At 35.9% G+C, this 14,527-nt stretch overlaps 1 protein-coding gene across 3 annotated transcripts in view; it reads right to left on the bottom strand.

Annotated features, from left to right (window-relative positions):
* The window catches only part of LOC124619733 (F-box only protein 22-like), a 219,142-nt gene extending 205,459 nt beyond the window's left edge, over positions 1-13,683 (bottom strand). Inside the window, exon 1 of one of the 3 annotated variants that reach the window (XM_047146305.1) lies at positions 13,564-13,683. The gene's annotated coding sequence lies outside the window, so the exon portion shown is untranslated. Of the gene's footprint in view, positions 1-417; positions 634-13,563 lie in introns of those variants that run through there. The other 2 variants (XM_047146302.1, XM_047146303.1) reach the window with 2 other exon arrangements.
* Between the last annotated feature and the right edge of the window lie 844 nt (positions 13,684-14,527).

Below are 14,527 nucleotides of genomic sequence, written 5' to 3'. Positions count from 1 at the left end.
GATTTGGGGAGGAAAAGAAAACAAAAGTGAATGCCTGCTCAACACATACACATTATGCACGTTTGGATAATGTAAACTCTAGAAAATACGTTCTCGGTTAGAGAAAATTCCATTTATGCCCATTAAAGTAAACAAGCACTACTACTACTACTACTATTATTACTACTACTACATTTATATTGATGAGTTTCTATAACGAGACTTTCTATGCGGGTGATAAGTTTATCAAGAGTCACATGCTCTATTTTGTGAATTTCGAATCAGTGCTACAACTTAGGTCCCAAAACTTGCAAAGCCGTATAGTAGACATAGCCTTCAGCTAAAAAGGTGTGCTGATCACGGCAACTGTCATAGTAATCAATATACGCTTAACAAAGCGATGAGGGTTATATATGTTCCTATTGAAAAGTTTCTTACACATTTTTCTTCGACACTATAGCAGAAATCTCACTAGTTTTACTTTAGGTTTGCACGATTTTAGACTTTCCTAATGTTTAGAGCAGAAATAAACTAACCGATCCGTAACTGCTTGCTAACATCAACCACTCAATCTTTCGCAACAGTAACTTTCCGTCCGATCATAACAGCACAGTTTATACACAAGCGTCTGTAGTCGATAGACACAGTTGCGACTCTGACCATCGACGTACAGACACCCTGTCGATATACAACAACAAAGCCATATATAATTATATAATTTTATATAGACGATAAGAGTGTGCATGTCAGTTTATGTTGCGACTTACGAGGATATTCTTTAAGTATGAGTGTTTAGCGAGTTACGATATAGTAATGCATAAGTGTGTGGAAATAAGTTATCGATCCATGGAGTTTGATATTTGCGCTCAGAGCGCTTTGTTTATTTACCGTTACTCAATGTTTATTCTTGTCTTCTTGTGTTCCTGTTGATTTTCTAAATAAAACTTACTAAATTTTGTGGGTATTTATTTCGCCTGTATAATTTGTGACCTTGACGTAATGTACCGAAACAGCTGTGATTACACATTTTGAATTCTTGTTAACACCATTCGGATCCAAAAATGTCGCTCAAATTTGCAACATTTCAGCTATTAATAAAGTGAAAAAAAATTCTTGTAGTATTGACAGAATTCCAGACAGGGTAATTATAGTTCGTTCCATCAGTATAGATTCTCAGCTAACCTGCAGTATCAGCTATTCTTTCAGGACAGGGGTATTTCCATAAAAACTGAAGCTATCCACAATAAAGCCTTTTTGGAAAAGAATGGTACTGATACATCTGGCGTAATTAATTATGGACCAGTGCCACTACTGGCAGGTCTTTTTTAAGTAATTAAACGAGTAAAAGTATGAAAAGCTAGCCGATTTCCAGAATAAAAGAAAGTTGACAAAACCGAAGTCACAAATTGCAGGCCAATTTCCCTTCTAACGGCCTTTTCTAAGATACTGGAAAAGCTTATGTATTCGAGAATTTTGGAGCATCCAAATAAATATAACATTCTCAGCAAAAGTCAATTTGGATTCCGGAAGGGACGGTCAACTGAACAAGCAATTATATGCTTTCACAAATAAAGTTCTGGAATCAATTAATGACAAAATGGTAACAATTAGATTATTTTGTGACTTGATACTGTGAATCACCAAATCTTTTTACAGAAAGCTGACCAATTAGGAATAAGTGGCTTAGCAAATAAGTGGTTAGAATCATACCTCAAAGATAGGAAGCAGAAAGTAGTAGTAGATGTTACCGATGAAATCCATAGTGGTGTGATTTCATCTGAATGGAGAACCATTTAAATATGAAGTGCCCCAAGGATCCATTCTCGGTCCTCTACTATTCCTCATATTTATAAATGATCTACCACAATGTTACAGTGCTTTTTTACCATTTTTGCAGATGACACCAACATTGTGATTGATGGTCATACCTGTGAAGATCTTCAAGGATCTGTTAAGAATGTTCTTGCTGATTTAGTGAAATGGTTTAGCTTAAATGGGCTCTCGTTGAACTTTAATAAGACTGATTATATTCAGTTCACTACAACTGCTAAAATGGAGGAGAAATTAACTGTGAAATGTGGAACAGAGTCAATAGAAAGAGTTGAATCAACAAAGTTTTTAGGCGTTTTAATTGACTCCAAAGTAAACTAGGCTCATCATATAATAAATCTAAAGAAGATACTCCGCTCATCGATTTTTGTCCTATGCGTTCTCTCCGAGAGCGGAAACATACACACAATGAAAGTAGCATACTATGGATATTTCCATTCTCTTATAACATATGGTATTATATTTTGGGGAAATCAAACACTAGCGAAGAAAATACTCTTGGACCAGAAACGTGTTATAAGAATAATGAGCGACGTAGACTCCAGATGTAGTTATAGAAACCTTTTCCGGAAACTAAAAATTCTTAATGTCACGACCCAGTACATATTTTCTCCTACAGGGTTCATCAGCAAAAATACTGAGTTTCATAAAAGAAATAGTGAATACCAGGGTTATGATACCAGGAGAAAGCATGATTTCCTCAATGAATGTAAAAACCTGACCATGGTGCAAAAGGGTGTGCAGTTCTCTGGTGCAAAAGCAATTTGATAACCATTCTTCCTTTAGGAAGCATCTGAAGCAATTTCTACTGCAAAGGTCATTTTACAGTTTAGAAGAGTATTTTAATTACAATGAAAAAACCACCTAGGTCTGTGGACCAGATATTTTGAGTGTGATACACCATAGTTTTAAGTTTGAGCAATGATGTGGGTACCATAGCCATGTAACATTCATAGTCATTTTCACTGGTTTTTAATTTGTTTTCGCTTTCTATGTGTAATGTTTGGTGTAATCTGCCACTCTTACCATATATGTGTATAGCAAACATGTAGTATTAATTTGTCTGATTGACTACTTGACTACTACCTTTGTATTGATTGTTTACTGACACACTCTATATCCTTGTGAGTTTATCACATTTGGATCAAAGGAGTAAGAAATAAATAAATAAAAAATAAAACAAATAAACCAATGTTCAAATGGGGTTAGGAGAACAGATCAACAGAACCAGCCATCTTTCAGCTCACGAAAATTATCCATGTCTTGGATATGAATGAATAGTCTTAGATTTATTAAAATCATTTCATCTAAATATTTGTGACCTACTGCTTATGAAGCTAGGTTGTTATGGGATCTGGGACTGGCCTTCAAATGGTTATAGTCGTATCTCTTTGACAGTTAACAGAGTATAAAATAATGTATCATGAAGGCAAGGAATATCTTTCAGTATAAAAGAATTAGCGGTGGTGCGCCTCACGATCTGTAATTCCTGCTATATAAAAATGATTTGGAAAACCATTGGATGGCCGCAGGTACCGTGATGTTTGGCAGTGACACAAGTATTTTTATAAAAGGATGCAGTGATGATACTCTACAGCAGAATGTCTCCAAAACAATAAATTAGGCACACAAATGGTTTAGGGATAACATATTGGTCATAAATAAGAAAAAAAACAGTGTGGATGAATTTCAGTAATAATAGAAGTAAAGCTGGAATCAGCGTAACAGCTGAGTCAGAGAACTACGCTATCACACAAGCTCCATACACAAAATTTCTAGGCATATGGATGGATGAGCACTTTAGGTGCAAGAACCAACTTGAAGTTTTGAATGAAAAAACTAAGTGAATGCTGTGTTGTGGTATGAATGCTCCACAACTGTTGCAGCATTGAATGATTGTTGTGCCTGTATGAACAGCTTGTGCAGATATCTTGTGATGGCCTGGGGAAATATAGAAATGGCAAAACAAACTTCAAAAAAGGGGCTATCACGATAATGACAGGAAGTTGCCCATAGAGTGCCATGCAGGGAAATACTTAAAATAACGACACTCCCTATGAATGTGTGTGCTTTCTCGAAACTCACTGGGAGTTTTCAACATTGAACAATCAAGCACATAACTATAAAACAGGAACCAGAGATGGCTTTCACAGAGACATACACATAAAAGCCCTTTACCAAAAAGATGCACATTGTAAACCCTTTTTCAATTAAGAAAATTAAAGAATTCCATAAATTCAAATTAGAGCTAAAACAGTTTTTAATAACACATAGCTTTTATAACATTAAAGGATTTCAGAATACGAAAAAGTAAAATCATTTGTATACACTGATGTATGATAACTATATTTATATGTAAGTTTGTAAAAAACTTAATTATAAGACATTTTAGTGCAACTAGCCCTGCCTATGAATGACTACATACCTACAGGGTATATTGCAAGGGAATGGATAAAGAGACTGGATTGAGATGACTGTATAGTTACAAAATTGTGCTAAATGAAGACAAATGCAGCAGTGTCAGAATTGAAGTACCCTTCCTCAGCCATAGGGTCTCGGCTGATGGCAGTGTTTGTAACCAGTAGACACAGTTGTGGTTCTGACAATGGATGTACAAGCAGCCTCGTATCAGAAGAAGTCTCCACTTTTCTTGGCAATGTGAATTATTATTGCTGTCACCTTGTGGCAATAGCTTCAACTCAAGCACAGCTAACGAATGCACCTGCCAGTCATAACACCAAGAGCAAATCAGCACTCATGTGGACCCAGGAAACGGATACAGCTTTCTGTAATTCGCAGTGAGCCTCGTGGAGGCAGTGCTCTTGCCCATGCTGTACCATCTGCACGAAAGAGTCAGCAGTCATTGGCAGCCATCAAGGTTTTTTTTTTAGTAAAAAAATTACAGCTGTGGATGAAGTGGAGTGCTCACAACGGAGAGCAATTCGCGGTATATGAGGAAGTGAGGCGTTTTCGCCCTTAAATCAAAGCTCAGCCAGTGATGATCTACACAGACCACAAACCAATTATGTCACCCTTTCAAAATGCCAGTGATAGGTGTTCCCCTCGACAATTCTTAGACATCAAATTTATCAGTCAATCTGCCATGGACATATGGCATATTAAAAGCACATAGTTGCTGACTACTTATCTCCCATTTGCTGTTTAGTCATCGTTTTGAACTACAACCAGCTCACCATGGCTGTCCCAAGTGATTATCAACAATTTTACTAAACAAAATGAGCCGACCGGTAACAGTTCCAAAATATAGTGCGATGTCTCACAACATAAGCTACAACACTACTTTTCATTGCAGTTACGCACGGTGGCATTTGGCAGTGTCTGCAGCCCAGCACAAACAGGGGCATAATGCCACAAATAAATTAACTGACCATTTCATGTGGCAATCAATACCAGATGTGAGCTCGCTTCTTTGCCAGTGCAGTAAGGTGGGAAGCTATATTGATTGAGGTATTTGACATTTCTGTGGATCTTCAGGGAGGTATGGTCGTAGACACATCAACCTCGCTGGTCCTCTGCCACATCAGAAGGTTACGTGGCACCTATTGATGGCGATTGACATATGTACGATGTGGCCAGAGGCCGTAGCAGTTACAGAAATATCCACCAAAACAATTACAAACATTTTGATCACAAATTGGTTAGTGCGATTCAGCTGTCCTCTACACATTACAACAAACCAGGGTCAGAAATTTGTGTCCAATCTTTTCATCAAACTGTCTAAACTATGCAGCTTCCAATGCCACCACAATACAAATTATCATCTTGCTAGCAACATAATGGTTGCCATCGAGGATTGTGGCAGACTACATCATTCCTGCACCACCGCCAGACCAGGCTGAACTATCACTGTGGGTAGAGGATCATTCCATGTCAAATTACCCAGCTCATGTCATCTGCTGGCTCAGATTTTCATGAAACTTCAAACATTTGCTTCTACCTATATCATAAGAACTTCTGCAATTTTCCTTAGTCTCAGACTAAAACTTGTTTCTATATTGGATTTTCAATGTAGTGATGTTCTGCTAATTTATCTCTGTGAGAATAGCCGTTCAATGTGGTGCTTATTTACAGAAACACTCATAACTCAGACCTTTATAAAGCTTTTGATTTGGAATTTTTTTCAGAAGTTAAGCATGGCATATAGTTAACACAGAGACAATTTTATAGATACTAAAGCTATAAGGAAAATAACAAATATATTAATTTGTGTCACTTTTACTGTGAGGAAAAAAGGGCCATTGTAAGTAAGTTCATCTAGGACAGACATCCACAGCCTCAGATTTTCATGAAACTTTTTTTATGTATTTCTTTTCCCATGGTAATAACCAGTGTAATATTTCTTCCACATACTTCATATAGCTTTGATGTAAGAAATGGTGAAGTTTTCAAAAAGCACACATAAAAACCACATGGCTGGAACTGTCCATATCGATTGCATTACTTAGAGAAAAAATGGAACTTAGCTTATTCTGAACACATCACTGTCACCCTTTTCCAGAAAACTAAATAGGGTGCATCTTTATGGAAAAAAAATAATAATAACTCTGCACAACTTCTGGGAATATAAAAAATCAACTTAAATTCTTCTTGCCCTAACATAATTCCTTAAATATGCAAAATACTTTCAGAAAGAGCTGTTATCAGGCAATTTTTTAAATTAGCACTCAAATATGACATGATTGCAAACAAAAAATAAACAGCATGGGCTGTGATTGACATGGAATTTTCATATCATTGTTTAAAAAGTCATTTAAGCTGATAAGCTTTAGTACATGTATCTTGTGTTGCGTTAAAAAAATAAAAGCAAAGAACCATGTGTTATAGTTTTAATTGAAATATTTTCATTACCAATATTAATATTAACTATATTTAAGGCTATCAAATGAGCATATTTAAATAACAATCATTTTGGGTAGACAAATGTTTAAAATGTAAATGTTCAGCAGTGAAGATCCTTGGAATACCCAAGTGAAAGTTTTAATATTGTGTCTGTTTCTAATCCATTATGAAGAATTGGATTTTGTTAACTTTGTATCATATTCATTAAAGTAATACATTATTTCTGATCTTCTTGATTCAGGTACACCAAATGTGCATAAAAGTGTTTTCAAAGCCACAAAACAAGATTTTTCTCAGACCAAACAAATGACACTGCTGGTCCATGTGAGTGGAGAAAAAGTACTCCAGCATCTCCTTCTCATCACATACATTCTTGACAAAGGCCAATTACCACCTGTCATTATACACAGCTGCAACAAAAATGTTTTATTAAGGATTTGAGGATGGGTGTACCTCCATTGCAAAGCATTTTCATTGAATGAGAAAATCAAGGCAGGCATTTCAGAACAAGTTGCCCTTCTAATTTATAATGAATTATACGAAAGGGGTTTGTAATTGTGAAAATTCCTGGTGCTAGGTATTGTGCAGGTTGTCAGAAATTTCTTCTTGTGGTTCTAGTGTAGGAAATCTACAGTGATTTTCTCTGAGAAGTAGAAAAACATTTGTCAATATTAGCCTTGCAGAAATTGCAGACACCAGATGCTGTTGTTATTTGTACATCATCCTCTACTTGAAGACTAGCTTTTGTCAGTACATCTTTTACAGCTCCTCCCAATCCACTGCACACAGATTTATCACGTCTAGTACCATGAAAGAAATGTTCAGTGCCAATAGAAAAATCATTTTTGTGTGCACAAAAGTTTCTAAAGCTTTTTCTATTTTTACATTGAGTAGTGCATCCATCAGTGAAATAATGCAGTTTCTTGACATATGTATAGTGTTCAGCCAACCACTTAACCATTTCTTTCTGAGCAGAATTTACAAATCCTTCATCATGCTTCAAATCATCTCCTATAAAGCAGCAGTTTACTATTACCTATCTATTTTCTTCATTTATCAGATAAACAAAAACAGGATTGACTGTACAGCTGCTTCTTATCCACTGATAACTCTGGATTCCATTCTGAATTACAAAACTGCAGTTTTCATCCAATTAACTGGACTGCTTTTTCTGGGGTTAGGGTTTCTTTCAAATTTTCCAAAGATCTTGCCTAAGACCTAGATACAAATGAGTGCAGTTTAACTGCCTGTAATTCCATTACCAACAAGTCAGAGTATTCATCAACAATTGCAGACTGCTTTACCATTTCTATCTGATGGTCTGTGTTTATCCACAGGGTGTATTCAATTTCATCATCAGCATCTTTGTAAGCTAATTTTTCTTTCAAAAATTCTGACAGTTTGCCATCACTGAGATAATTATGACAGTGATTAAGCATGCAATCATAGTTTTCCAAGCTACAAAAAAGAAATTTAATCCATGTTTCTTCAATGTGTTCACCATCCAAGTGCAGTTTTACGTTTTGGTGGATGCCAAAGACACACACCAAATGAGTGTCTGGAGTATCAGCTAAAACAAAACCACTCTGGTTTTGGAAAAAAAGTCAGTGTTTGGGTTCTCCCATTTGAAACAAGAATATAATCCCCTTAGGTTGCAGATGATAAGTCTTTTTTCCATATACACATTCTTCTGAATGCTAACTTCGTCTTTTACTTGTGGTAACATTCGAGTATGTCCATCATTTTGGTAAAAGTCAGTGATAAATTTTACAAGTTCATCAGTGGTCATTTTATCTCCTTTTTGTATAGTAATTGATAAAAAAGCAATTCTGGTTTCAGTCTCTTCGTCTGTCAAACTACGTATTCACTAACATTGAAATCTGATGTTATTTTTTATTTGGACCAAATGGGTGGAGCTAAAGTTGAAACTTGAATTCTTTCAGATCTTCTTACTCTAGCCATTTTTTCTTTCATTAACAATATCATGGCATCAAACCTTCGGCTTTATTAACAGTTTCGTCATCCATTTCATGCTTCCTGCTGTCATAAACTTCAACCATGTAAACTAGTACCTGATACACTTTTCCTTCTAAAACATGCTTCACTTTTTATAGTTTTCGTTTGCCATATGAGGCCATGCTGTGATTTGGAATATAGTGAAGTTTTAAGGGCTAACACACCAAATCATCTAAAATTTTATTTACATTCTTGATACTTTGACTTTTTAGTACTGGACTCAAGAAATATCACCCCCAGGTTACCTGCAGCACTTTCATTTCCATCACTGATTTTAGTGTTTTCTTCACAAACCTTATTACATGATGTAAACAGCTTTTTTGTCTTTTTTTAAATAGATTATCTGAGCACTTAATGTTTTAGGCACAGCCAAGCTTTCTGACATCATGGATATTTTCAACTGTCTGTGTGTATATTTTGAAAGGATTACAACTTCTTTATGGATTTCAAAAACTTTTAAGTAATAATATCTGTAACATCCATGTACAGTATTTCTTCCTTGATCTTCTGGAAAGTTTATATTGTACCACAGCAATATTAAATCTTGTTGGTCTTCACTCAGCACTAAAAATTTTTGAAGAGCTTTACTGTGGTATAAATCCTGTGACATTTTAACATGTTTATTGCCATAGAAAAAATGAGTAAATTGCTCCCAGAAGCCTTGTTAAGTGGTTCATGCAGTTTGATTCATCATCTCACTTGTAATTCATCTGTATCATCAAAACAAAACAAAAATTTTCTTGGCCGAAAATGGAAGCTGCAAGTTACCTCGTAGTTGGTGTGCAGACTAGAAAGCTCAGTTCTGTCACTGACTATGAGCTTACTCATCAACAATCAGTCACCAGCTTGTATATTTTGATGCATGTTTGACAATATGATTCACACCTTTGTTGTAACTGTGCCAGTAGTTCAGTCTTGGTTGTAGGTAGTTCACTGATGTTTATTGTGGCAAGTAATAAGAGGAAACTCAGTGACATAGAACTTGAACAGCTAGCTAACATGAACAAATTGCAATGGGATGAGTTCATGGATAAATTCTTGGATGGTGGAAGTATCTGTGAACCATCTTTATGTGAGCATTCAAGTGAGGATTCAGATGCAGAAAACAATGAATGGTATAAAGAAGGCTATCAGGTTGGTCCAACAGCAGGCATTATTAATAACAGTGACGAGTGGAGTGACATTGCTCAAGATCCACTAGTATTTGTGTTCAATGAAGATGTGGGTTTGAAATTAGACTTACAAAATTTTGGTGTCAGTGAGCTTGCTGACCTTTATTTTTTTTTTTTAAAGTGTTCCTAATGTCATTATTTTTACTTATTTGCAACATGATCCATTATAATATGCATAATACTACATGTGTGTGTGTGTGTGTGTGTGTGTGTGTGTGTGTGTAACATTTGTGTTTTATAATGATGATGATGATGAGAAAGGGGAGAGGGCGAAACCCACAGTGCTGGCACATAGCCTACTCCTCGTGAATAGCACTGAGGGGGCTGCCACGCCAATGTATGGATCACCATCAGCAGTGTTACATGCCCTCACTTCATGAGAAACTGTGCAAAGGTTTGGTTCTTAAACCAGGACATTGGCACAAAGTCTGGTAATCAGAAACTTAATGCTGCCACCTCTCCTCCCCTCCTCCTTTCCACCAGCAGGGTGTCAACCAGCTTATCACCAAGTTGAGCCTAATGTCATTATGTGAACAAACAAAATAGTATGCAAGCTAGGAAGCAGAAAAATGTGGGAGTACAGGAGTCCAAGTTCATTTTACAATATAACATTCTGGAAATCTGATATGAGTAGAAACAGATTTCAGCTGATACTGAGATATCTACACTTCTCAGACAGCTCATTGCAATCCAATGACTGACTTTACAAAATTAGACCTATCTTGGACTAGTTCAGCAGAATCTTGAGCAATAATTGTATTCCAAACAAGAATCTCTGCATTGACAAATCAATGGCTTTGTGATGTGGCTGTCTGTTTTTCAGGCAGTGTGTCAAGAACAAGAAACACAAGTATGGTGTAAAATTTTATGAACTCTGTGAGCCTAATGATGTGGTTCTCAAAAATCTACTGTGGCAAGTCACAGGAGGAGGCTGAGATGGGTCATCAATCTGAAGTTCTTTCACACCTGATGGAAGCTTTTTTGATTTAAGGATATGTGCTTCATAAGCACATTTCTTACAATTCTGTCTCACTTGCAAAACTGTTGTCAACTTACAAAACCTATGTGTGTGTAACATTATGTAATAATGAAAGGGAAAACCCAAAACTGTTAGTTACTATTAAACTGAATAAGGGTCTCTCTACCTTCTAGAGAAAAATCAGGTCAGGTGACAGATTTCATTATTTAGAGGCAATCCCCACCACCGTGGAAAAATGCAGCCTACAAAGTTGTGCAGTGCTTGCACACAACAAAAGAAATGCCATGAATAACAGTACTTTTGTTTGGGAAGAAGAGCCAGCCTTTGAGTGGAAAACTGCTTCAGGACATATCACCAATGAAAAAAAACCTTTATTTTCATTACCAATGTACATTTTACTTCAAAAGCTAAAATATATGTATGAACCTTTGTTTGTTCTTTTATGTCTGTTTGTTCCAAGTGTGAAAAAAAAATACTGTTCCATCACACCCAGATGATTTATTACATCTGTCCTGATGCCCAAGACCTGTAATTGACACATATTTGCTATGAATGTTTTTGGATCTGACTTTATGCAGAAACTCATTTCCTATGAGTTAATCATAGAAATTTTTAGTCTGAGACCAAAAACAAATACTGTTCCATCACACCCAGATGAGTTACTACATCTGTCCTGATGCCCAAGACCTGTAAGTGACATGTATTTACTATGAATGTTTTTGGATCTGACTTTATGCAGAAACTCATTTCCTATGAGTTAATCATAGAAAGTTTTAGTCTGAGACCAAAAACAAATTGCACAAGTTCTTATGTTATAAGTCCAAGCAAATGTGCAACGTTTTGTGAAATTCTCAAATGGTGGGTCCTATAATTATTGGGTCACTTGACATGGAATGACTTACAACAGATTTGGGAGCCTTTTTGCAAATATCCAATGATCAATTGCTGCATGCCACAGCAACCACCTGTTTTTTGAACACAAGGCATTGGTGGACTCCTCCCATGCCATGCTATTTACCATGTAGTTTGAGCCCTTCTTCAGCTCCCATGCACAGATTTTGTCAAGTGTTGTGATGTGGGAATGGCACGTTAGACATCTTACAAAATGGCAAATGCAGAAAGGTATCTACTGGGAAAGTGAAACTAGTATGTGTCACATTGTTGCTGCCTTTGGACATCATGCTGACAGCCACAGTTACCCAATGCCCTGACACTTCCATGCAGACCTCCATTGTACGTAGGGTAACTGGTCCAGCTGCCAAACGCGGGCCATGCATTCAACTGCACTGATGCCACTACCAACCATCCACACAAGAGTTGGATGACAAGTTAGATTCAAGTACCCCTAATCCCAGGTGCTTGAAACTTCAGGGGCAGGGGAGTGGGAGGGGTGAGGTGACGCTATGTGGTAATAAATTATAGATAAATGGAGTTTGATATTTATTCTTTGAAAGTGTTGTTTGTTCACTGTATGATATGCTTATTCTTCTCTAGTGGCATTCCTGTTGATTTGCTAAATAAAGTTATCATCATTATAGGTGTGTTTTAATTTCACCTACAGGTAGAAGGCTGTTGATCAGTTTTGGAGTCTGTTTTGAAATACTGCCCTATAAATAAAATCCCAAATTTTATTTAATAAATTATGGGCTATGTGAGAAAAGCAACTGTATAGTGACTACAAGCCCATTATGAATCGTTTTAATAGGGCTTACAACAATAAAGTTGTCAGCATTTATTATACCTTTGAACAATTTATGCACACCAAATAGTCGGTTACAGACAGCTTGCTACATAACCACAGCTCATGTACTAATTATGTATAATGTACATTTATAACTGTATTTATGCTAACCATAAGTGTTTCATTAGAAACTAGTTGATGACATGTAAACAATAATAGTATTTAAAGAAGAGAAGTGTTCTCAACAAACACCAGCTTGGTTTGTGAAAGAATGCTATATAAGTGAAATTTGTGAAATATCAGTACATCTCTCTGTATACTAGAATTAAGACTCATCATATTGAGTGTATTTGTGGCCATGGGTCAATGTTACAGTTAGTAAAATTTTATCAAGGATTAATTTCCAAAGAATAAATACAGTGAGAAAAAAGGAATATAATTTTCTAACTAATAATAATAATAATAATAATAACAATAATAATAATCTGTGCTAAGTTGGGCATACATATCAATAGCAATTTTCCGTGTTTTTTTTAAAAACACAGCTTCATGCTTCACAGTGACTACCACTGTTAAAAAGATTTCCAACTTGGTATTCTCGCCACATATAGTTAAAAAAGAAAATATGTAAGTTACATTTGATACCTCAATGAATGTGGAAAGCCAAGGTTGTCTTATCAAAACTTTTTTTTCCACTCTCTTCTGATATAGCAGGTTAAAGGGCAAGTCACTGACCTCCACTAATGAGAAGCACTGTTGCTACATATAAAAGGTTCAGAAATCTACTGAGTTTCAAATCAATCAAACATAAATAAAACATCTAGATAAAAATGTTTAAGATGATAGATCATGCTCATTTGAACTGTATGGAATGTTTATTTATTAATTGTGATGAAGCTTTTATGCATATGTGACAATCTACGAAATGCACTAATTCTCCACCTACGAAAGTACTTATTGCTGCAGTTTTGTTAACATTCCAATGTGTAATTACATTCAGTTTATATCCTACTAAATTACTTCTAAGCACTGTTCTGTTCACTTACATGATCATTTAGGTGTCAGTATGAAACACTGCAATGTCTTTGGCCAGGATTATGAGATTCTCTTGCTAATTTCTTCTGCTCCCTGGGCGTTTGCCAGCAAAATATTGTCTGCTGACTGATATGTTGCAGTGTAAGCCGTTTCTACCATGTGAGTCATCTAGTCTCTTGCTTCTTCGTCATGTTTAGCTTGCTTCTGATATCAGCCCATGCATTGCATCCTCCAGTGTTATGCCATTTAGACTTAGTGCAACATTTATTTATAATATTTACTGATTTCTGTTATATTTCAATTCATCTCGTGGTGAGAAATGCCTAATAACGTATTATATACTTGGACAGACACACATGTATTATATCGCTCTCAGACCCCCCCCCCCCCCTTTTCCCCTCCCCATCATACTTGGAAAGGAAATCTGAAAATCAGTGTGTTTTCATAAGAAAAATATTCATAGTATAATATATTAATGGGTAACAAATTTTTATTTTTATGTTTTCACAAAAATGCATTACCCATATAACTGTGTGCTTCAGGGCTATCTTACATATTTAAATCATTCTTATACATATATTCATGAAAGCAGTTACAGTTTTTTGAAAAACAAGGTAAATATTAGACTTCTCACATCTTGTTCTTGTCCTCTTCTTGCAGTCATATTGCTTGCTGCAATGAATGGAGTGCAGAGCTGATACCCATGTAGCGTCTTGTCATCATATTGTCCATTTGCTGGGTGATGTATTTTGTTTGGTGGCTTTTTATCAGATTCGCTTAAGCGTTCTTCAGCAAAATGTGAAGAAATTAGTGCATCTCCATTCACCTGTTGGAAGCCCACTGAAGTCTTCCACTTTAGATTCACCCAATAACACTAGAATTATGTCATCAATAAGCCCCAAAAATAAAAAATATAAAAACTAATGCATTTGACAAAAATCTGTACTGCTATTGATAATGTGATGTGTTCATTTC

The sequence above is a fragment of the Schistocerca americana genome, chromosome 6, assembly GCF_021461395.2.
Source record: "Schistocerca americana isolate TAMUIC-IGC-003095 chromosome 6, iqSchAmer2.1, whole genome shotgun sequence".
NCBI lineage: Eukaryota > Metazoa > Arthropoda > Insecta > Orthoptera > Acrididae > Schistocerca > Schistocerca americana.
Note: the sequence above shows the minus strand (reverse complement) of the source record. Positions and strands in the feature narration are given on the sequence as shown.